Here is a 24,778-nt window from a genome sequence, read left to right on the forward strand (position 1 = left end):
ATGATCAAGAAGGTTATTACTAAGAACTACTAAATTACCCAAGCAAATGGAAAACTTTAGCCAGGAATGAGGACCCTATTACTTTAGACAGTTAACTAATGAGAACAAAAAGGGAATACTTACACAAGATGAAATCAGACAGCCTGATAGAAAACCTGAAGGAAACTATATAATAGCACTGGTCAATGGAATAGGCTTTTTGAGGTCAGACAGCAAAGCAGGTTTGTAAACATGTTTATAGGGACTTCTTCCCTAAACCAAGAGGGAAGAAAGATGAAAAAATTGGAAATGCATGTCTAAAATTTGAAAAAGAGATGATGAGAAGTGTTCTCAGAGTCCAAATGGAGATGGCAGTTGGCCTTTTAGTACTGATTATTGTGTCACCGAAATGGGAAGAGAGGACTAGTGCATTTGTTACAGTAGAGAATTAGGACACAGTGCAAAGAGACAGAGTTATGACAAACCCAAAGAGGTGGATGGGGATAACAGTCTTGACAGCAGTAGTCCCAATAGATTTGAATAGTATATGGCTGCATTTGTCAGGAATAAAACCACAGGATATTGCATTAACAGAAATATGTGACTGCAAACTTAAAATTAGTCTGCATAAGAGCTTTAGCTCTATGGATGAGAAAAAAAAAAAAGATCTTTGTTTGTGACATAATGCAATAACTATTAGCAAGACATAAATATATTCTGGAAAAGAGGGCCCATAGAGACATGATCTGTAAAGGATGTCCCTCTCTGAAGCTAGGTGGTTAGTGAGGTGGTTTATTTGTTCAGTGATAAAAAAAGACAGGCTGTGGGGCACACAGAGTACATAGATGTAACTATTGCACCAATGTAGGTGCCATGGGCTGACTAAGAGAGAGAGAAGAGTGCTGTAAAGGAATGGGAATAGTGATGGAGATGTAGAAGCCCATCTGGAAACTTATAATACTCTGCTTATACCAAAGAGCTTCTCAGCCTCAAGCACTATTTATGCATGAAAGCACACACAGAGTACCGTACTGCTCATCACACTCACAGCACTTTTACATGCACACAAATGGCAAAATTTGTTCCTTAGGGCCTTGAAAACCAGGTCATGAAAAATTAATTTCATTCAGGGTCTATCTTTGACAAATCTATTATTTATTATTATTTAGATATTTCTGGGCATATTTGTATACCCTGAAAATTACTATCTGGAATATTTTTGAACTTTGTTAGATTTCTTGTGCTCTACTGTTTGCTGTCTTTCTAGAAAGAGAGCTCAGAAACAGTATGTGAGCCCTAATAATTCTGTGGATCTAATTCAAGGAGTAATAGATGCTTCTTAAAGCATTTGAATTTAAATAATTGCATCTTTACTGATGAACCATGTTTTATCAAGAAATTAAGAAAACATTAAGCATGCCAAATGCGCTGAGATTTCAAGCTAACTTCTACTGAGATCATTTGAAATATCTAATTTTAGCCAGAGTCCTATGGTTGAATCCTTCTACTCTCTACCTATGTGGAGGTGTTTTTCACCTTCAGATTGATTTTAAACATCTGGTGTTTTGTATCTGCATATAAATTCAGATGGTCTACACATATAAATTTCTGGCATACAAATATGTGTTGAACCAATTTTTTTTTTCAGACATGCTAATATACATGCATTTTTCCTTATTCAAACTGAAAGGATATTCTTTGAACAGGCATCACAGGTGTCCTTAATATATATTGATATACACACTGGTGTTCTAAGTATACATTTGTTCCCAAGGAACAAAAATTCTTTCTCTGCCTCTCTGCCTCATTTATATAAATGGGCATCTATTGATAAAAGTTGCATCGTTGCATTTATTCTAAGGTTTTAGGAATTGGGGGATTTTTATTTGTTTCTTTTTTTATTCCCTTAGCAAATTCCTCCTCCTCCCCCCCCCCCCCCCCCCCCCCCCCCTTTTTTTTTTTTTCCTTTGCGTGTGATAAATCAAGTTACTTTTTCACTCTGGACTCCATTATGGGATCACTGTGGCTACACAAACCACACAGAGTTAAGCAAACAAAGGAATTTTTTCATTTTCTCTTTCATTCAGTAAAGTTCCATTTTCTGTCACCCTGCAACCTTTTGACCTGCAACCTAATGGCACTAGTCACTCAAGGGCAAAAGTTCAGCTGTAGGTTAAGTCTGTATGTGTTTGTGCCGGACAGGGAGACGGTCAATTCTTGCTTCCTGTTGTCTCTCCCTAAGCCCTGCAATTGCTCTCCAAACCGCCACGTTCACCCCTGCTGTGCAATCCCACCACTCCTGCCCTTCTGTGAAAGACATAGAGGATGGCTTCCAGTAAGCTTTTCCCCAGCCTTTTGTTTTTTGTGCAGCTGCCAACAAAAAACACTGTCTCATTTTCTTGCTCTAGGGGTAGAAAAAGCAGGAGAGAGATATCTAGAAAGAACAATTTGGATTGGCAACCACTGCTAATTTCTCACTTCCAGTCATTTTGGTCATTGATATATTTTTCTTTACTCAGTGTCTGTAGGTTGTCTGAATTTCTGAGAGATACTCAGAACCCCTTCCTTGCTATAGAGAGTGCTTGCACAAATTGTCACCGGGCATCAGCTCAGCTCAGAGTGTGAGTGATGAGTTCCCCAATTACACTACTGTTTTAACGATGATTTTTCAAGGAGGTCTGAATGCAGATAATACTTCAGGTGCACCTACCTCTCCCAGTGCCCTCCAGTGGACCTTTCCAGGTGGTCTGGGAATGACTTGTTGATAAATATCTGCAGGCCACTATCATCACCTCCATTCCTGGAAACTGATACTGTTGGACATAGCATCTTCCTCAAAGTCATGGCATTACTGTAATATGCTGCTCTTTCTTTCATAATTACGTAGTAGTGTCCAGTCCAACAGTTCCTCCCAGCCTTCTCTCAGTTAACAAAACCCTTTTTCTTCAGGCAACTCACTCTTCCTCACCAGACAGCAAGACATTATTTAGACAACATTTAGGTTCCTTGTCTTTTCTTGAGTAACCTGCTGAAAGCCATTAGCCCAGGAAAGGCCTCCAGGTGCATTTCATCTGATAGGACTCAGAGAGATTCCAGATGGCCCTATAAATAAGGAAAAGAGGGGAAGATGTCTGTTGTTGTTGTAGGTCAGTCCATCCTTTGTTGGCATTAGAGATCAAGGCAACCCATGTTAAAACATTTCCCAGCCTCAATTCTAGCTCTAAGTTAGCCTTGGAGGAAAAACAGGCCAGTAGTTAAATGTTTCCTTTTTAAGTCCATGCATGCATAGTCCTTAGGACTGTCCTAACAGCAGTGCAGTTGCAAGCTGGATTTTCAAACCAGCCAGATGTTATATGTATATATACATAAGTATATATAGCTTTAAATATAGACTCAATCCCACCAATTCCGGAAGAATCCTTCATGTGCTGAAGCTAAGCCCCGTCATAAATATTTGTTGCATAGGACAGGTCAAGCATTGCTAGATCTTTTAGTGAACAGAGAAACGTTCCATAAACATAAAGACTTTTTTGCCCAGTAAAGCTGGAGTTCTGTTCAAACTCTAGACACATGCATTGTTTCCTGGAATGGAGAAGGCAATATTTAAAATAAGTGTAAATTTAAAAACAAATCTCAAACAAACAAACAAACCTTCCTTCTCACAGGGTCACAGATAATCATAATTTAGAACAGTTTGGGGGGAGGAAAAAGTAGGACTACTTCTTATGCTCCCTTACTCCTTCTGCTCGTCTGACAATTTGCAAAAACTTCACAGGTGTGACCTCTGTGGTCACACACCTATGAAGTCCCTTAGAAAACAATAGCAGAGACAAGAACTGTGTTGTGGGTAGTCAACACATTTATTCTATTTTCAAGTGATTTGTGAAGATATACACACACATTGTCAGAATACATTGAAAAGTTCAGGCAGTTGTCTGGGTATAAAATTAATTGGAACAAGCTTGGACTGTTAGGATTAACTGAACAAACATACCACACATTGCTAAATCAGTGGGATTTTCAGTGGTCCACAATGACATTAAAACATGAAGGTATTCTAATCCCCAGGGACTTAGAACAAACAGTTAAAATCAACTTATATCTGATTATCACACAAACCATTAACAGTCTGGTAAGTGGAGATCTGCCTTAGCTGCTAAGGGAAATTGGTATAATGAAAAATAATGTTTTAATTAATCTAATTTTATAAACACAGAAGCTTCATTTTCTAAAGTCTAGCGAACAATTTGGAAACTGAAACTGACTCCAAGTCTGCCTGGCTCAGATTTAGCAACACCTAGAGCAGGTTCATCCTGTCTGCACTATTTAGTAGTTGGCCCAGAGTCTTCTTCAGTACCATGAGGCCATAAGATGCTATTATTCATTGCATGTTTTGTTCCAGTTACAACTGTCTAAACCAGCATAGGCCATGTTTCACAGCTGCCGGGGAGGCATCTTACTTATTGCCTTCCTTACAGGTACCATGAAGGCCTAGGTGATATTTGAGGATTGGGATGCTGTTGAAGGATTGTTTAGGTTAGACTGAGTCCAGACTGGTACAGTCATGTCCATTATGCCTTTTGAGAATGATCTCTCCAATAAACTATCCCTAGCCACTTCCTAGCTTTGACGCAGCAACAGCTATTTGAGGCACTCCAGAAGAGAACCAGGTAATTAAACTGTGCTTAGGCAATATGGAAACTAGAGAACCCAGTGCTTGAGGGAACTATGGTCTCCCTTTTGTTTATCAGTATGGTCACACAGTCAGAGAATACCTTGGAAAAAAATGACATACGTTTACCTGATCATTGACAAAATGCTTTTTAAGCTTCTGCATTGTGCATATTTAGGTTCATGTTACTAGAAATTTCTAACAGATTAGGATGATACATTTGTGCAAACTATCAGCAGCCAATATTAAGATTTTGAATGGAAGCTGAGGTTCCTCCTTAATCTCCTTCCTCTGACAGTGAAAGCTTTTGGGGAAAAAATAGCAACAAAAAAGATGTATCACAAGACTTAGGAACAATAATAATGTTGTAAGGTAATCACCCTCTTTGGAAATTGTTTTCTGGAAGACATTGGTAATAGTTCTGGGAAAGTGAAGGATATGTTCATGAGTTGTATTATCTCATTTTATTTTATACATGTATGTATACCAGAGATACACATAAGTATCCTGCTAAACTCAGATTACACATTGCAGTCAATTTATTCTTGCTATATTTAGTCAAATGCATCAGAGAACATTAAAATAATCTCCAACAATAACAGATTTCTAACAAATTGAAGTAGAGAGAAAATGTTTTATTTATAATGTATATTGTATAGTATTGGGAAAAAAAAAAAAGGCAAAGAAAAAAAATTTGATCAAGACCACAAAGTCATAGTTGTTTTAAAAGAACATTGTTTGCATGTGAAGTCTTTTACCTCTAAAAATCACTTAAAACCTAAGAGTAAAATTGGATGAAAAATTCAAGACTTGCAAAAATCATAGCTCACATGCTGCACATACCACACTGACACTCTTTTTGTATTATAGAAGAAAAGAAAGGCAGAATGTGGGCATACTCTTGGAAGGAGTACACCAAGGAAGATCATACTACTTGCCTTACAGTCCAAAAGTAATACTGAAATCACTGCAGAGATCAACTGCATGCTCTGCTACAACCTCACCTAAGGTTCATTAGTTTGATTGTTCCCTAATAACAGCACACAATTCAGCCTGGGAGCTCTCATGTGGGTTTCATTTTGTTGGTGGTGGTGGTTTGGTTTGGTTTTTTGTTTGGTTGGCTTTTGACACAACTGAATCTTGCCCAATCTCTGACATTAAAAGCTAATTCACACATATGCTTACCCAAGCTGCAAAACCCATGTTAATTGCAATGCAAATGTACCCTGGATCTGATCTTGAAGACTAGACATTCACTTCAGGTCTAGGAAAACTGGCTTTCTTATTAAGGAAAATATATCTTTAAATGGGAAGATTTTACTAATCAGCTATTAGCTCTCAACTAATGTGCTTTTGGAGGACTGACTGCCACTGTCTTTTCCCTTTTCATTGTGAATCTGCCAGACTCAGCTGAAGGGAGATGTCTACAGAACAGGTTGATTTACATTAGGGACACATTCTGAACTGCTGAAATCAGGGCACTCTGCAAGGAAAAATGGACGGAGGAGGAGGATGTGCCTGAATAAAGCTAAGTATTGCTAAAAAACAGCTTGGCAGGACTGCTAACAGTTTCTCTTACCCTGATACACCATATTGATAGCCTAGTGGCTTGTTAACTGATTAATTATTTTTCAAAAAAGTTTGATGCTTTTGAGTGGCCTTCAGTGATTTTAGGTATTTTCGTTACCCCATCACCATTAACTTGTAAGTACTTACTGGCAAAGTGACACACATGTGGTTAACACATGAGTATCTATGAATTGGTTTCTTTAACAGGGCCCAGGGGATAATTCTTAAAACTGTCTGTCTACATGCTGTCTTATTTTTACTAGCAAAGGAGGGGTAGTCTGAAGAGGGACATTTGTAAATTGAATTTACTAAAGCATGTGATCCAGATTGATTGTAGTCATGCATGCTTGCTTCAGAGCAGAATTTAGGGAGACCCTGCAGTAGGAAGCTATAATGTATACTAAATTATGTTACTATGGCTCTGAAAAAAAAAAAAAGAGAGAGAGAGAGATTCTCCAAAGAGCATCCTCAGAAACAAATCTTTGAAGCATGAAGTTTTTATACCTCTTTCATATATCCTCTGTATTACAAGAAGCATGTTTAAAGTGAAGTCAGATGCAGGCCACCATCCTGGCTTCCCATCACTTAGCATTGTGGGCCTACTGGAAGATGAGAGGGCTCATTCCTCACACCTGCATGCATTTTCTACCCAAAGTGAGTGTACAGCAAAGATCTCTCCAATCCCACTGTGCAGCCCAGAGTTGCTAGGGTACAGGACTGTGGGGTTCCTCACCCAGCTTACTTTTTCAGCAGAAACATGGCCTATGTGATCCAGAAATTGCATTCTATTATTAGCATTTTCAGATAATTGCCACAACTGCAAACAACCATCTGGAGCGCTCACTGCCTGCCACTACGTTTAACCAATCTCCAGTTAACCAATCTCCAGACTCCTGCAGGCCAGAACAAGGCCTGCTCATTTAGGCATTGGATAAAGTGAAGGCTAAGAGTGAAAGCCAATTAGTTTCAAGACAGATTTTTGTCTTTGTCTTTTTTCACTGTGATTAACCACTGGCAAAAACTGTCCAGGAAAGTACTATGTCCTTCATTTCCAAAGCCTTTAAATCAAAAGTGAACATATTCCTGGAATATATCCTTTATTTAAAAGCAGACTGCGGATTTCAGAGTAGGAGTTAACTGGAAGAAATTATATGACCTCTTTAGATTAGGTAAGAGTGGATTACCTAAAGCCAGACGGGAGCATTATGTAAACCAATGAGGTTTCAGGGAAGACTTGCTCTTTATTTATTCTCCATTCTGATTATTGTAGTCCATTCACCTCTTTATATTAACATCTAAGCACAAAATCCTGGTGTGTCTTCGAATGCACTCTAGGGACAAACACAGGACATAAGTACCAATGTCTGAATTTTACATTCAATTCAAACAATGAATTTCTGAAAAGGTCAGGTCTCAACTCAATATTACAGTAAACACTGGGGACTTCTTACTGTTTTGTTGTGTATCTGAATGATCCCACTAATTTTAAATATAGGTACAATTTAGACTCACTTTGTTTTTCTCTCTTTCTTTCTGTTTAAGGTAGAGGCATTTATTTAGAACCCTCCTTGTTACTGGAAGAAGGCCTTACTATTTGTACCAGTTAAAGAAAACCAGTTCAAGAACTCTGTCAGAGTGAAAGATAGAAAGAGGGTAAGCATTAAAACCTCCCCACACTCTTTCCCTGTACCTGCAGCAGACAGATAAGCCCTTCACAAGGTCAGGCAATGTTTCCTAGGCAATTGCACAGATAACAAACTGGTAGTGCCCAGCCAACAGATCTCTCAACATTACTAATTTGTTGAGGATGGAAACGATACTGTGTTTGCCTAATGCATCCCGGAGCAGACAGAGATAATTTCTGCCTTCAAACTGTCAGAGAAGAAATGGAACAGCAGACAACCTTCCTCCCATGCAGACAGCTGTAATAAAGACATGTTCTATCCCTTATTTGTTGAAAGAGACCTAGATGATAGTAATCCTGTTGTAACAACACAAAACAAAAACTGAATTCATTCATTTTATTGAGCACTGTAGATTGACTACAACAATAAAGTGGTAATACCTGTCCTCCACTGATTTTATCTTTATTGTTCACAGCTTAATTGTCTCTCTAGCACTAGGATATACAAATGTATTATTAAAATGAGACATCTGGCAGTGGCCCTAAATGCCTCTATGTCAAGAATTTACTGTGTATTACTTGTAGCAGTAAATCTGTTGTGCACATCTGCAGAGGCAGAGAAAATCACATCTGACAGCAATGATACAAAACATTCACAGGATGCTTGCAAAGGCACGAGACTGAATGAATCTAAGCTTTTACAGTGTTTTACGATCTTCACTGAACCTGATCAAGCTGAAGAAATCCATTTTATGGCACTTTTCTCAATTTCAAATCAGCCAGTGTTTCCTGAAGCAGAACACAAATAAATATGCCTATAATTAATTTTCATGGCACTTTTCATGAACTGGAAATTGTGTAAATGTTTGTGTGCTTTGTGGATCAGTGCCTAGCTGTTTTGTTTACCAGAAATAACCTTAGATACTCACACAAAGAAACCCCAAAGACTGCTATGCAACCTATATGGCCAAGTCACTACTTCAAATGAAGTACTTTAAAATACAGATTTGTCCTGTGAGATGAGTATTTCATTAAAAAAAAAAAAAAGATAAATCAGTGGTTTTCTTGTAATTAGGGAAATGTTAGCATTTGTATTATAGTTTCATTTTGGCGTAAGCATTAGGAAGAGGGGCAAAAAAGTTGCCTAGGAGTAAAGCTTGCATCTGAAATATCATTCCAGAAATTATTATAAGTTTTATTTGATGGAGACATTCTTTTGTTTTGCTCTGTCAGTGTTTCTGAAAGTTGGATAAGGTTGAAGTGATAGATTTTTAAATTCAAATTCTCACTTCCTGCTGGCTACTCGAAGTCTAAAAAAAAAAAAAAAAAAGAAAAAAAGAAAAGAAAAGAAAAGTAACTCCTTAATATTCCTTTGGGGATCAGTTTTAAAATGGAAAATTATTTTATTTTCACAGAAGACATGCAAGGTTAGATGTATCTTTTTCAGGCTTGATGAGTTTTATGAAAGACACCCTAATATAAATAGTTGCATTACACCACATATTAAAGAAGCAGATTCAATCTTAAAAACACACACAATATGTCATATTATCTGAGATACATAATCTTTCATAGAATGAGTGACATTTGACATCACATTACAGAAAAAGTGACTTTGTAAACAAGCTTTATTTTACAGTGTCTTTTTTTGGATGTAGCCATAGCTTATCACAGTTATACGATAAAGCAACTATTTGATGATATTCTCATTTCCTTGTCATACAGTTGTCTTCATGTGTATAAATTATAAATAGTACAGCCTAATGAGAGAGCCAGAGTGCTGAATTTGCTGGGACTGATTTCTAGAAAATTATGACATTCTGTCATATATTCTTGTGCTCCCCAAAACCAAATTATATCTTTGCTATTTCATCAGACTGATAACTACTTACATGGGTGCCACATATGACAAGTAAATAATGAATCATCTATATATATTCTAGACATAGTTTTGCAAGTCACAGAGTGAGTCCTGCAGTTCTTTCTCAAGCAATAGAAGACAGCAGAGGTTGTGTCCATGTGTAGAGAGATAACTCATACCAAAACATGAAAGCATCAACCAGGGAAGAAAAAGTATCTATGAAGCTGCACAAATGAGCCAAAGAAAGAGTTTATACACTGAGACAAGTACACCCACATATACTTGGCATGAAAGTGTGGAAGCAAACTGCTCTGCTACAGGGGAATGCCAGCTGCAGAATAAGCACTGCTCATTCACTGCTCAATCACTGCTCATAAGCACTGCCATGAGCATCACTTCTTAACTAGCACACATCTGAGTTTGGAGGGCTTTTGTGAATATCAGAATCAACTTTTAGTATTTTACCAAAAATACAGAACGATAGTGTCATCTCTACTAGTTCCATAACCAGAAGAAACTCATGAAAACTGGATTTTAAGTGTTTCTTGAAGCACACAGCTCTTATTAGTATGGTAACTTTTTTAGGATTATCTGACATTTGCAAGTGGCCTGTACTGTGATAAGGAGCTGCATGGTAAGCCTGCATTTGTCTTGTCCTGTTGTTTGCATGCTCTTTTGCCAACAGATATCATGTGAGAGTCCAGGACTCAAACATTTCTAGGTGACTGAACTAAGGTTGAGTGAACACTTCTAATAATCAGGATTAACTTCAGTCCTGAAATGCTTTCTTACTGTTTAACTCAGGATACCAGCACTATCCCCAGCTGTCTGGATCCAGAGAAATCATCTCCCACACTGGAGCACTCAGCCTCATGTCGTGGAAAGAAGCCATCAGGAAGAGTAAGATTACAAGCCAGCGTAAGGACAGGAAAGGAAAGCTTAAGCAGAACGTACTTCTCCAAACTGAAACCTGGCTGATGCTCAAGAGTTAATATTTCCACCCATGCAAAAAATTAACTGCCATGGGATCTTGAACAATAGTAACCGGTCCCCATGTTACTCTTGTATCCCATTGGAAAGACAGTACTTTAAACAGTGCTGTGCACTCTGATAGCAGGGCATAAATTCAATATTGACAGAAGGAAGCTTGCCACCTACTGAATCACCACCTGAGTCACACCATTGCTGAACTACATATTACGGAGCTGGAAGCTTGCACTGTCACGGAAACCACTGATGATGATGCTATACCAAGGTCTGAGAAAAGGGAACTTCACAGGTTTCAGGTTTTCTGTCTTGTGGATCCCTAGCACAGGAAACACACAGTGTACATAACAGGCTATAAAGTCTACATTTAGTATAAACCACAGAGCTTGACACACATGAGACTTGAGCAAATAGTTTCCATTTTCTGTAATAGTGATAGTGTATACAACTTCTACCTGTAAATGTAAAATACAAACTTGGATTATCCAAACATCCGCTTGAAGGCCTCTCACAGCTGCAAAACCCCTAAAGGAGCTGAGAAAGAAACATGGCAATGGTTAGTGCAACATCTGAACCACTGGAAAAATAGTGATGGATTCTTATTTAAAAATACATATATATATATTTGAGAGGTCTTTTCCAGCCCATTGAAAATGTTAAGATGGTGGTGAGAATTGAGTCCATGTCAGTTTGCTTTCTATCACTGTTGTTTACATTATTGTTACATGAATTTGACTGTTGTTATTTGAAGATTTGCCGCAGATGTTTACAGAAAGAATACTCTACAGTTTTACAGTTTTAGTTACCCTGTTGCCTGCTCACAGTCTGCCCTTGGAAATACCAATGCAAATAGAGAGTAATAGGGGAAATTCTGCATCCAAGATTTACTTTTTCTTTACATATAAAAAATATCAGTATAATATATGCACTAGATCGAGAATTTCCATTTCAGAGCTCAGATTTCACCATTCCTTTATAGCTTCTTCACTTTGTAATCAATTACCAATGAGCTTCATCCATCCCAATTTACAGGGATAAAAGCGTTTATCCCAAAGGCTTCTATGGGATGAATTCATCCCACTCCTCCCCTCCATCTCTGGTATTGATAGTTTTGTATTCTGTAAGTTTGGTAAAAGGCATGCTCTGGCTGACGCTTGCCCCAGGCTAAAATTAAAAATGCCTTATATAGGGCATTTTTCCCCACACTGGATAGATATCTTTGGAGCAGCCTGTCCTTGCCTGCCATGTACCCTGGCTACGGCTGGAGGGCTACCACTCAAGAGATGTGCACTTGAGCTCTCCGGCTGCTTCAGAGATGGCTTTATTGGGCAGGCCAGCAACACAGCTGATCTTCTTCACATAGTGAAGCACCATTTTGGCTTAGGTGCTTGCACCTCGCTCTTCCAGACAAAATTATGAAGCTATGCCTTTTTGAAACTGTAGTTATTTGGGAAAGGAGTCACAGGAGTTGAGTATCTGCATGTCTGTGGGGCAGTACTGCTGCAGGGAAGGGGAAAGCCATGAAGGGACTGTGAAGGGTGAGCAGCCATGCCTCAGTCACTTCTAGGCAGGATGGCTGGCAAGCCTGACTTAACACAGGCCCCAGGCCTGGCTTTTGTGAGCGCCTCAGACAGGCAGGCTTTTATTTACATGAAAATAGACTTTAGGAAGCCATTAAAATGTAACGAAATGTATTTAGTGCTCTAGGGTGTACCCAGCTTCTATCAACCTCCTTATTAGACCTTTATTTTCCTTCATTTTTCTTCTCCTCCCCTCCCTTGGCATGGCTCCTCTGCACTAACAGTCCATATGGAAAACAGTACAGCCTGGAAACACCTAGCTCTCTCTCCGTCCCTTTTTGCTTTTGGCTTTTGCAGCTGCTGTTTTCTCAGTGTTGTCTCGGGGCAGTTTCCTGTTGCCATAGCTGATAGCCTGCCAGCGCCTGCCTGGGCCTTTCAAGTGTCAACACCGCGAAGTTTGCTGCGATGACCAAACGCTTGTTAATGAGATATAGCAGCTGGGTAGGGGTGAACCACTGAGATGTATAAAGGCATGCCGCTGGTGCAGGAAGCAATGCCTTTTGAATCTTTTCAGCACTCTGAAAGCATTCAAATCAAAGAGGCTATGTTGTATTCATTAATAAACCGAAGTTCCCATGCAACTGTGTTAAAGCCAGAAGTTTAACTTTGCAATGGACAGGTGAATTTTTCAGCAGTGTTTTACACCAGAAGACAAAGGACAAGAAAACAAGAGTTTATGTACTGCCAAAGGCATTACTTCCCTTTCTAGCAGCCAGACAGAATTGTTAAACTGAGCTAGGTATTTGCCATTTCCTGACAATAAAAGCTTCTTTTTATCCTCTTTTTTATGCTTCAGAGCTCGCAGCAGCCTGCTGGATCTCTATCTCACACTTTTTCTTCATTTTTTTTTTTTCTGTGAACCATGATTGAAGGCTGAATTTTATTTTTTTTAAAGACTTGTTTAAAAAAAAAAAAAAAAAAAAAAAAAAGCCGAAGAACTTAAAGACAGGATTAATGACCAAGGCTGCTTTTATTCAACGGGAGCAGTCCATGCAAGCCGCACTCTGCATCTGTTCTGCTATGGCAGAACACAGAAGCGCCCAACAGCTGGGCAAAACAAGAAGAAGGAAAAAACAGACAGCAAAAGAAACTAACATACAGTGCAAAGTTTTAAAGGTACCATGAGCCAGAGCATCTTTAACATCTTCAAGACTTTTCTAGCATTTAATTTTAACTGGGTTGGGAGGGTTTTTCTCTTGCTTTTTTCTCCCTTTCTTTCTTTCTTTCTTTCTTTCTTTCTTTCTTTCTTTCTTTCTTTCTTTCTTTCTTTCTTTCTTTCTCTCTCTCTCTCTCTCTCTCTCTCTCTCTCTCTCTCTCTCTCTATTTTTTCTTCCTTTTCTTTTTTTTTTTTTTTTAGCAGAGGAGCAGCTGTGGGAAAGATTGAATGCTAGGAAAACATGTTTAAAACTGAAACAACCACAGTAATAATAGTGACAAAATTGCTTTGGAAAAGTTAAACAAAAGATGTGTTAGAAACAGGAAAGGGCCATATGGCTCAACACGTCAGCCATTTTCTGGTTTATCTTAATTGTTTCCCTCACTTCTCTGCAAATGAATACAAGTGTCTCAGACTCATTTATATGCTTTCATTTCCCTTTCACAGTAACTTGTTCCAAGGTAATTTAAGCCAAGCCACTTAAGTGATATTTAGCTATTTGACTGTTTAGAGAACAGCAGTTTAGCTATATTCATCAGCTCACTGCAGCTACTGTACTTGTTTTCAGAATTTAGTTAAACCAATCAACTACCTACAAAATGGCCTTCTTTGGTGGAAACTAAGTCATGCAGGCCCTGACCCAGAACCAAGACAGTCAAGAGGAGTTTGGCACTCAGTGGCACTCAGTTTAGTAGATTCAGGCATGTTCTTATATCTTAAAATTTAATTCTAGTAAAATTTAAAGTTTTTTTTTGCTTCCCCCCCCCTATTGATGTATACATTTTTTTCTATTTTCTGTAAAATTTTTCATTTTGTGATAATCATAATTCACATTATTGCAATTAAACAGACAGATTAAACTTCACTGCAGTACTTCTCAAACATTTGTTATTAGTTTGTCTCAGAAGGAATTTATATATACATATATATATATGCTGTATGTCTATGTAGTACTGAGGCTTAAAGGATATTTTGATAGGTGAAAAATTCTATCAAACAGAAGATTTCAAATCATGCTGTCTGTACTATAAGCCAGGAAGCAATTATTTTGGCTTTGAGATATACAGCTAGAGCTTGAGTTTAGCTGTTCTGAACACTGTGCTGTCTCTCTGGCTGTGTGGATGTGACTGCAGAGCATGTGGAAAGAGTGAGGGAAAGTGCATTGAGATGTCTGGGGATGGCTGTGTTGCAAGAAGGACCCCAAGTCAGGAAGGAAAAAGAGTCAAAACAAAACACTTCCTATTAACAATAACATCAAGTGAAACCATGGCAAGCTGTTAAGCCTTTAAATAAACATACCATGACAAGCTGAAGCATAAGCTTCATCCAGCTTGTTAGAACACAGTCCTCTACCATGACAGAAGTTAAAATGTTCTGCATTCACAAAGCGTGTGCCAAGACACAAGCCACATCTTGGCTACTCCGGCTACTCAGAGTAAGCAGCAGATTGTGGGGGAATTAATGGAGGGAGACAGCGCTTTTCTCATCTTTGGGCTCTTTTCAGCCTCAGAAAATGCTGACTTGTAGAATCTGCTCAGAAAACTCTTGTTCAGACAGAAGCCGGTAAATTCGCTCATTCTTACAAAAGATAATGAATGATTAATAAGTGAGTCAATTCAGTGAATGTCTGGCCTGTGCTCCTCTCCATATGTCTTTAGGAAGATAATTGCAAGAGCAGAGACACAGCCATCTGTTGAATGAAAGTATGGATAATTTTTTTTTAAATAATTTCAGTAGTTTACTCACATAACCTAAAAGAGGGAAAAAAATGTGGGGGATGGGAGGAAGGTTCATATCAGTGACTTTTCTGTGTGCTTACAACAAGGCAGGAATATACAGTATATGTTTGCTTCTTCTCTTGTAAGAGCACCACAGACTGAGAAACAATAAGCTTCTTAGGATGCTTGATACCAAACTCATGCCTTCAGCATAAGATATAAATGAAAAGAGCTAGAAGAGAAACCAAAGCATTCCAAGCTTTCTACAGCCATTCTAGCAGTTTTTTAGATGTTCAGAATACTGTTAAAATTTTAACTCATACTACTCCTGAAAAACAGAGGAAAAAATAATACTGATAATTGTTATATTGCCATAGACAACTAGTTTGTTCATTGCAAATGTAGGAGAAGTGTAAATTCATCTTTGAGATGACTCCACTAAAAAGAAGAAAGCATTTCATGGCTAATGTCCTTTGGAATCATTCACATTTGCTACACAATGTAATGGATTACATATATAACAAAACATGAGGACAGAGAAGCCCAGAGCTACTGTCTAATCTTACCATGGAACATCGTTGTGCTTTCTGATCAGGTTCATAACATGGCTGTTCCTCTCACTGCAATTTATTTGATTAATTTCTAAGCCAAGTTTTGTCATAAAATCCCCAAGTCATTACTTTTTTACCATTTTAAATACAATCAGCATTTGTTCTTTTGAGTATACATGGCTTATATTATTATATCAGCATGTGGTTTAGTCCAAATACATTGTAATTTACTTTGGATGTGTGAGATTTGCTAAATCACAGACAGACAGCCTGTGACAGATTCCTTCCTTGCTTATGTTAGCCTCAACCCTTTTCTCAGCTTCCCCTTTCTAAACTTAGTTTTATAGATTATCTCTGATGTCTCTTCCTCAGCTCTTAGAGGTTCTGTGATGTTTCTGCTAACTCTAGATACATAAAAAGACCACTGTTAAATGCCACCTCCTGAGCCCATGGGAGCACATCTCTTCCACAGGTTTGTCCCTGACATATTAATGAAAAATCCACATGTTCACTGTCTTTTCATTCTCAGAAATTGTAGTTATATCCCCTTTTCAGAGGAAAACAGACCAGAGCCATGAGGGTCTTCAACTCTCCTGCTTTTCCAGATGAAACACTTCTACGCTCTACAAGCCTACAGTCCTCATCTTCCCTCAAGGATTTAGACTCTGAATGTTCATTCTTAAAGCAGGCATTTGGAGCATTTCCTTAGTCAAACAGTACAATTCCTTTTACACCCCTTTCTGAGTGAGCATCTGCAATAAACTGTATGGATAGAAATGCTGGAGGTGATCCCAACATTATGTTAGATTTGCCAACCTGACAGGATGAACAGAAACCTCTGAAGTTTCCTATCCTCATGCAGTGACCCGTAGCTAATCTGCATGACAATGTGTTATGTAATTGCAGGAAGCTACTGCAACATCATTCAGGAACAGGAAACTTGGGAACTGTTTACAGCCACTACTATGGTGACTAAACCTGTCATTACCTTGTGCACTGTTTCTTCTGACACATAGATGGAATTGCAAAGTCTTATCACTCAGCTTTATAGGGAAGATCTGATGAAGCAAAAGAATAACATAGGAAGAGGAAAAAAAGAGCTTGGGCTTGGTTGATTGCTGTCACGATTACATTACACAGGTTGAAAGACAGTTTTGGCAGCTGCTTATTGTGAATGGGAAGACAGAATTGTTTGACATCAGTTAGGCTTCAGTTAAGTTTACTGTTCCTTATCTCTTGTTTAATGTAGTACTTCAAAGGAGTACTTGCTTCTTGTCCCTTGACTCAAGTGGGCACAGCAATGGGATGCCATGTGGGAGATACTGACTTGAGTGCATTCATGTGCTCCTAGCCCTTAGGCCAAGAGGCAGGCAATTCTGCCAGTTATTTTTTCTGCTTATTTCAACTAACTCAATAATTTGTACAGAGAACTTTCAGAAAACAAAATTCTACCCACACACTAAATATGACTAATAATCAAAGAAATAAATTGCAGGCCTACAGTAGCTGTATTTTGGACTTATTTGTAGTTTGTTGGGGCTTTTAGGATTCATGTTCACATTCCTGAAGAATAAAAACAAAGAGAAGACTGTTTGGAACAGAAACGTACAATCTCCAGCAAGTGCTTAAAATCAAACATAGCTTGATAGGTAGTAGTGGCCAAACTAAAGAAGCTGCCTGTAGTTCAAATATATGTGAGCTATTACACTCAGAAATTTCCAAAATCAAGGTGGTTCCTACTATGAAACTAAGCTTTCAATCTGCTTGTGAAAATTATACACTGCTATCTTTTAATGTATATCTCAAGTAGGTAACCATCAGGTCACCAAACGTAATAACCTCAAAGGAGATTATGCATTAACCAAATGTAGATAGACAAAAGCACCCTTTAGATTTAGAAATTAGAATTTCTGCTGTAAAAGAGCATTGTTAACTCAGTGACAATACAGTGATGGTCACACTAATCTTGTCTTAGAAAAGTAATTAGACACCAAGGAAGTTATCAAAACTGAACGTACTGTTTATGGAGGTTAAAAAGTGTACTAATGACTGTTACTGGAACTGATTGACTTATTGATTCTTTGTTTCAGTATCCAATCCCAATCCAATCCCTCTGGAAATAAACTTAACACATATGGTAGAAAATCACAAAATGCTTCAATAACTCAAATCAGATGATGGAGGACAGAAGATTTTTCAAATTTAGCAACTCAAATTTTCACTGAGCTGTAAGTTTGACCTCAGTATGATTTTAGACACAGAGAGCTAGTATATTTTAATTTGATGGAATGCTGAACTATAATAATTATTATTTGTATTAAACTAATATCCCGCTACTAAGGTTGTGGAGCATTGTGCTGTGATCTACATAGCTGTATAGTAAAAGACAACTTTTGCCTCTATTTATAGTAACCTAACTGCTTATAGTAGAATATAAGATAAGCAATCTTACCAACAGTTAATCAAGGTCAGGAACAAACACCATAAATACAATTTGTCTGACTTTAAAAAACTTCAAAGAATACGTCTATGTTTGATGGACTTTTTATGTACTCATTTTTTAGTCAACAGAGAAAACTGGGCTCTTTCACAGGGTGTTTTTTTGTTTGTTTGTTTGTTTGTTTGCATCTTAAATGACCAATTAAGATGGACTGTAGGCAAAGGTAATGCTTTGGGAGCCCATGGCCTTGACTCACAGGTTTGGAGCAACTTGCCTCTGGTGCAGCCAAGTCTCATAATTTTGGGTGCAGTCTACACTGCAGCCTGTAGTCTGATGTTTACATGAGGACACCAAACCAAGATAGATTTAGAAATCTGCTTACATGCCTAACTGTACTGACTCTTGAACTAGACAAGCTTCATTGTTTCTGGCATGTACCAGAGAAAGCTCTCTTTGGTCCCAGTACTGCTGTAAGGTATAGGCTCCTGTACAGTTTGATTTCTCACATCTATGTTATTTTGGTTTTGAGAGGGCTTGCTCACCTCACAGGATGGCATTTTTATAGCAACCACACTTTTTTTGATGACCACAGTACCTCCAATAATTGTAAACTTGCATTACATAATAGAATAGGTGACCTTATAGCAGGTATACATTTTAGTAGCCAGAATACTGTTACTTTGAAGGAACACCTTACACTGCTGTTAGTACTATTGCAATCTTAAGGACCCTTGTGGAGGAGGGTACTACTCGTTCTAAGAAAAGGTATCTGATCTGGCCCCAAATAAGTAACTATTCAAAAATCAAGAGAGCTCTTCTATTTAGTCAAACACTTTTTTAGCAAAGAAGAGGAATGGAAGGAGAAGGGAAGAAGGGGAGTGAGAATATGCCTAAGAACATGTTCTAGTGGTTTCAGTCCTTGATTTAAGTCAATGTCTCCCATGTCCTTGAAAATACCACTGGTATCCAGTCACTTGATTTTAAGTACACGTCTTTGAGCTGCCTGTACAATTCACTCATGTTTTTCTCATTACAAAGGGGACAAAGAAAAGGATAGAGAAACTGTATTTCAAAAGTTTATTGTATGTTTTAATTAAAAGTTTAGTGCACTTTCCAACTGTTCAAGATCACACTTTTATTAAATGAATGTTTTATTTTCAAGTACCTGAGTATCTGAAATATTTCAAGGGTTCTTCTTTTAACTTCTAACAACTAGATGTTGCTGCCATCACTGGATTACTATTTAGGAGGAAAGTGAAATGAGGATTTTCTGACCTCAGATGCCATGTTGTTTCATTGACAGGCACAGAGGTGGATATATATTAAGTAAAAGAATGCTCATGCTTTGTTATTACCATAATCAATTGAAGAAGAAATTTAAGAAGTGTTAGAACAAGTTTTTCAGTTGTCCTTTTATCTTGTAAACAAAGTCGAAGACAAATTCTTTAACATACATTTTGTAGTTTAACAAGATGTTACGAACAAGTTATCTACAGTGTATGGTCGGTGAAGTTATTTGCTGGTAGTAGAATAAATAGAGACCAGAGAGTGTTCTGCTACCAAATGAGACTCAGCTGATTTTCAGACTGTTCCTCAGGTGAATTCATGAGGCATCAGAAGGCCCTGCTACCTCAAACATAATGTCTCGGATATTCCACAGGAAAATGACACTTTTTAAAAGACAGTACAACACAGCAGGCCATCACTACTTTCCAAAAGTAATACTATTTTTTTTTCTTACAAATTCTGTAGAGAAATGTCCTTTCTTCCTTATTACTACTACAACTACTACAAAAAAATGCTATCAAGAAAAATGCCTATTTCACTTCTAAGTCAAGTAATTCAAATCAAATCCCTGGCTAGGCTTTCATTTTGGGGTCAAATTCTGTGGGCAGGTGGTTCTCATTGAATTCAATACGATCCCAAAGAATGCATCAGAAGACTGAATTTGGCCTCTATAGCTAGCCTAAATATACGATGCAGTTCTGTCTTTCTTTGCACTGTACTGAAAAGAGATACTGTACCACTTTAGTTTATAAGTCTGCTTACTATCAGTCTCAGGGAAAGAAAAGATGGTTAAATTTAGATTTCTACAGAATGTTTTGATTTAAGTAAAAGAATTCAGTGACCACCAGTTTGGAACATCCTTCCAGTGTCATAAGTAAGCAGTAAGTAGATTCAAAAAAGCTGTGCACATATTCTTAATTGATTGAAGCAGAGAACAAAAAAAAAAAGTCAGGTTTAGGTGAGGATCATGTGGTTTCAAGCTGAGAAGAAACAGGAGCCTTTTTTGTTGTTGTTTTGTTTTGTTTTGTTTTGCTTTGCTTTGTTTTGTTTTGTTTTGTTTTAAGCAAAATTCTGGGAACTTCTATAGTTCCAGACATTCTGCACTGCTCTAAAATGCAGGAAGAAAAAAAAATTCTACAAAATATTTGTAACACCTTTTTTATCAGTCATTCACACGTTGGTATTTAAAATTTACCATCTTTGAACAAATTTCCTCAAAAAAAAAAAAAAAGTTCTCATTTAGTATTAGCCAAACCTTAATTCAAGCAATGAAGTAATATCAGGCCATGCCACTTGTATAGGACTTGACATTGCAATGCTTCCACAGGAAAATCTCTCCACAGCTTCAAAAATTATTCAAATCCCACAGGAAAAAAAAAATCATATGGGAATGGATTGCACTAAAAAAGTAAAAATGATTGGCAGTGCTCTGAGCAAATTGTAACTCTGGGAGGATTAGCACTAGCAGCTGAAGATTCCTTTCTTATTCCTGTCTGAAGACTTGGCAGCTTATGCTGCTGCCTTGATTAAGTCTCTCCCTTCATACTTCTGCCCTGAAGGGTTAGAAAATTCCAGTTTGCTCACACCCATCACTGAAGGGGCTCATGCAGATGGAAAACTAGTATTGCACAGTGTTTGGCCTTCTGATAACTCTCTGTGGCTAATATGGAATTCTTCTGCCTACCTTAGAAGACACGCTGAACAAGGAGCTCAAGAACAACTGAAGTCCTCAGAAGCATTGTAAACTTTGGGGTTGTTTGCTCCGATGTTTCTTTTCATGAATGCAGTACTGTCCTATAACGTACCTAGAAATGCTGAACCAAAAGGTGGCTAAGTTTCAACTTGCAGAGGTTCTTCAACATAAATTGGACTTGGTGAATTTTGACTGGCACAAAAAAAAAATGAGGTAAACATTCAGAAGTGACAGACTGGATCAGCTGAGTCTTTCTGAAACAAGCTGATGAAGAGCGCCCACATTTATTAAGGAGTTTTGAAGCAATTCACAGATCAGAGGAGACATGTGTCTCACTGGTTAGAATAATCTTACCCAGTATAGGAAGACAGTGTTCAAATCTTTCCTATGCCTCATACAGTATGTGAAGTTAAAATGTTTTCTTCAGTGTTTCAAAGCACATAATCAGCCTAGCAAACACACAGGCTGTTCTGTGGAAACTGTTCTGTTCTGCATGTCACAAGAGAGCCAGCGTAAAATCATAAAATGGCCTGGGTTGGAAGGGACCTCAAAGGTCATCAGATTCCAATCTCCCTGACACTGACAGGGCTGCCAGTCTCTAGATCAAGTACTAGATCAGATTGCCCATCCAACTTGGCCTTAAACACCTCCGGGGATGGGGCATCCACCTCTCTGGGCAGCCTGTTCCAGCACCTCACCACTCTCTCAGTAAAAAAATTCCCCCTGACATCCAATCTAAATCTTCCCTCCTTTAGTTTTAAACCATTACCCTTTGTGCTATCACTATCTACCTGTGTAAAAAGGTGTTTTCTCTCATGTTTATAAACATCCCTTTAAATACTAGAAGGCCACAATGAGGTCTCCCTGCAACCTTCTACTTTCCAGGCTGAACAAGACCAGTTCCTTCAGCCTGTCTTCATTGAAGAGGTCTCATCAGAGCCTTTGAATCATCCTCAGGATCCCCCTCTGGAACCTCTCCAATAGCTCCACATCTTTCCTGTGTTTGCAGCCCCAGACGTGGACACAGTACTCCAGATGAGGCCTCACAAGGGCCAAACAGAGGGTGACAATCATCTCCCTTGCTCTTTTGGCTACCCCACTTCTGAAGGAACCCAGGATACCATTGGCTTTCCAGGCTGCAAGTTCACACTGCTGGCTCATGTTAAGTTTTTATCAACCAAAACCCCGAAGTCCAGGACTGATATAAAAACTGATCTTTCCTTTCTAACTAACTCCTGGTCATCTCCTTCATATTTATTTAAAATGCAGAAGTTTCAATAAGACAGAAAAAGGGCCACTTTGAAGAACCCTGTTATTAGCGTTCAGTTCCCCAGTGGAAATTTCTAACCTGAATCCAAGATCTAATGGGATAAATAGAAGGTTATTTGAGCCCATGTGTCTCTCATCGGCAGCCAACACACTTGTCACTAGAATTTGTATCTAGAAGGAACTAAACTGTTCTACCTCTGATTTGTAAGCTTTTTAACCTTTGACTAAATGGTAGCACAACTTCTCCAGGAGGCAGATTTCCTCCATTCAGTCATTGCTCATGCAATTGCTCTCAGATTTCCCAGTTACATTGAGCTTTGGGTTCTTGCTCAAACAGTGGGCAGCTTTGGTTTCTTGCTCAAATGGTGAGCACCTTCATGGGCTGTCCTTCTGAATGGAAGAGGATGCAGCCATTCTGCACTATGTGGCACATGAAACCAAATGTGGCAAGACCATCTCCCAGAAAGATTGTTTTCCAATTGTTTTGCTATATTTTTTATTTTCCTTTTATGAATGGAATCAAAATAGTTGCCCTATTATTCCACTGAGTTAAAAACTGAGAACAGTGAAATGCATCCTAACTAAAGTTATCAGCTTTGAAAGATTCTTTTGGCTCTGTACTACACTATTATACCTCATAGGGAGTTAAATAATTTAATCACTGAAAAATAAAGTTTATAATAAAGTGGGCTATATATAGCAGAAGTCTATTTTTGAATGAGAAACACTGTCCCTGTTCTGTGACAGGGATTATCTTTGGCTGATACTGTCTGGTTTGTGTACAATAAATCAGAGATCACAGCATGCATATTTAAAGCCATCAAATTCCCTCTTTTGTCAGTATTAGTGTCATTATCAAGTTCCTTATGTATTTGACATAGGTCCACAATAAATAAATAAATAAATAAAAATAAAAAGTTGCACCTAAGTGTTCCTGTGTGGAAAATGTAGAGAAAGAAATATTTCTTCCTCTCATTTATTTATTATATCACGATTTCTCTTGCTGTCTTCTGTCTGCTTTAACTGCCAAACTGTCTGATATTTCGTGTATTTTCCATTCTTAACTTAAAAAAAAAAAAGATTCTCAGCTGTTCAAAGTTACATTGTCCACTCCCCAGTCTCGATACAGCTCTCTGAAGCACTGCATCACTGCATGGAATATTTTTAGACCATAGTCAATTCAGCAGCTCCAGTTTTTGAAATATCACTATAAATGTAAGGTTCTCTAAATCCACATTTAGCTATGGAGAGCAGCATTTACTTAGATGAATGGAAATATTTAGGAATTTTAGTGCATTTCAGTGTAAATTCAGATGAAATTATGTGTAAAATCTGGAAACATAGCCCTTTCTAAAAGATTTTCTGATCGGTGATTGAAGCATGCAAGCAGAAAACACAGGCTACAATGTACATTTAGTTTTTGTTGCCTACAGCTATAAGAGCTCCTTTGCAATACCTTAGTTCCTATGACACATGGCAGCTATTTCTTTACATGATGGAAAATGAGGCCCAGACTCTAAGTAGTACTGAGCTCTTCACACCTGAATAGCTTTGAGGATTTTAAGCCAAGGGAAGATTCAGGTAATGTTTTTGTATGGATTTTAGAAATAGCTTCATGAGTAGCTCGCACCGAAACTGGAAGAATCTAAATGCATAAAAGTAATCAGCTCATTCTTCCACATCTCCAAAGACCTCAGCTTCTCTCCTAACACATACTTCTTCCTCAGTGATAAGTTACTGATGAAGTAGAGACACAAAACAAACTCCTCCGTGTACCTTGTATGTGGAGCTGGTGTAGGAACATGCTGAGGAAACTCACAGCTTAGAGACTGGGCAGAACCAACAGTACAGATGTGCCACTGGTAGGGTCAGAGCTGCTCAAAACCACTTAGCAGAGACACTTAACCCATCAAAACTTTGAGTTGCATTTTGCAGATGTCTCTAGTCTATGTAGAGAGCCTGGAGGAACTGTGCTCCCAATTTAAGGCATTTTATTATTATTATTTCCACCAAGAACAATTATATGTATCTTTTGTAAAGCAGGATAATTGTAAATGAATGTATAACAAAGAAAAGAAGATATGGTAACTTTTGGCAGAGGTGTTACAAAAAACAGGAATATCATAGAGTCCTTGAATCATTAAGACTTGGAAAGACTGTCAGTCCATCCCCACCATGTTCACTAAATCAAATCTCCCAGTGCCATAATCACCACTTTTCTTGAACACCTCCAGAGATGGTGACTCCACCACCTCCCTGGGCAGTCTGTTCCAATGCCTCACCACTCTTTCAGAGAATTATTTTTTCCTGATATCTAGCCTGAACCTCCCAGCTGCAACTTGAGGCCACTAGCTCTTGTCTTATTTAGAGTTACCTTGGAGAAGAGGCTGAC

The 24,778-nt window shown here is 38.2% G+C and overlaps 1 long non-coding RNA gene across 1 annotated transcript in view; it reads right to left on the reverse strand.

The window, feature by feature from the left end:
* LOC101750454 overlaps positions 1 to 24,778 on the reverse strand; it is a 63,912-nt gene that overhangs the window by 31,135 nt on the left and 7,999 nt on the right. Inside the window, exon 3 of the long non-coding RNA XR_005860942.1 lies at positions 2,690 to 3,081. This is a non-coding gene — a long non-coding RNA (uncharacterized LOC101750454). The remainder of the gene's footprint in view (positions 1 to 2,689; positions 3,082 to 24,778) is intronic.

The sequence above is a fragment of the Gallus gallus genome, chromosome 1, assembly GCF_016699485.2.
Source record: "Gallus gallus isolate bGalGal1 chromosome 1, bGalGal1.mat.broiler.GRCg7b, whole genome shotgun sequence".
Lineage (NCBI taxonomy): Eukaryota > Metazoa > Chordata > Aves > Galliformes > Phasianidae > Gallus > Gallus gallus.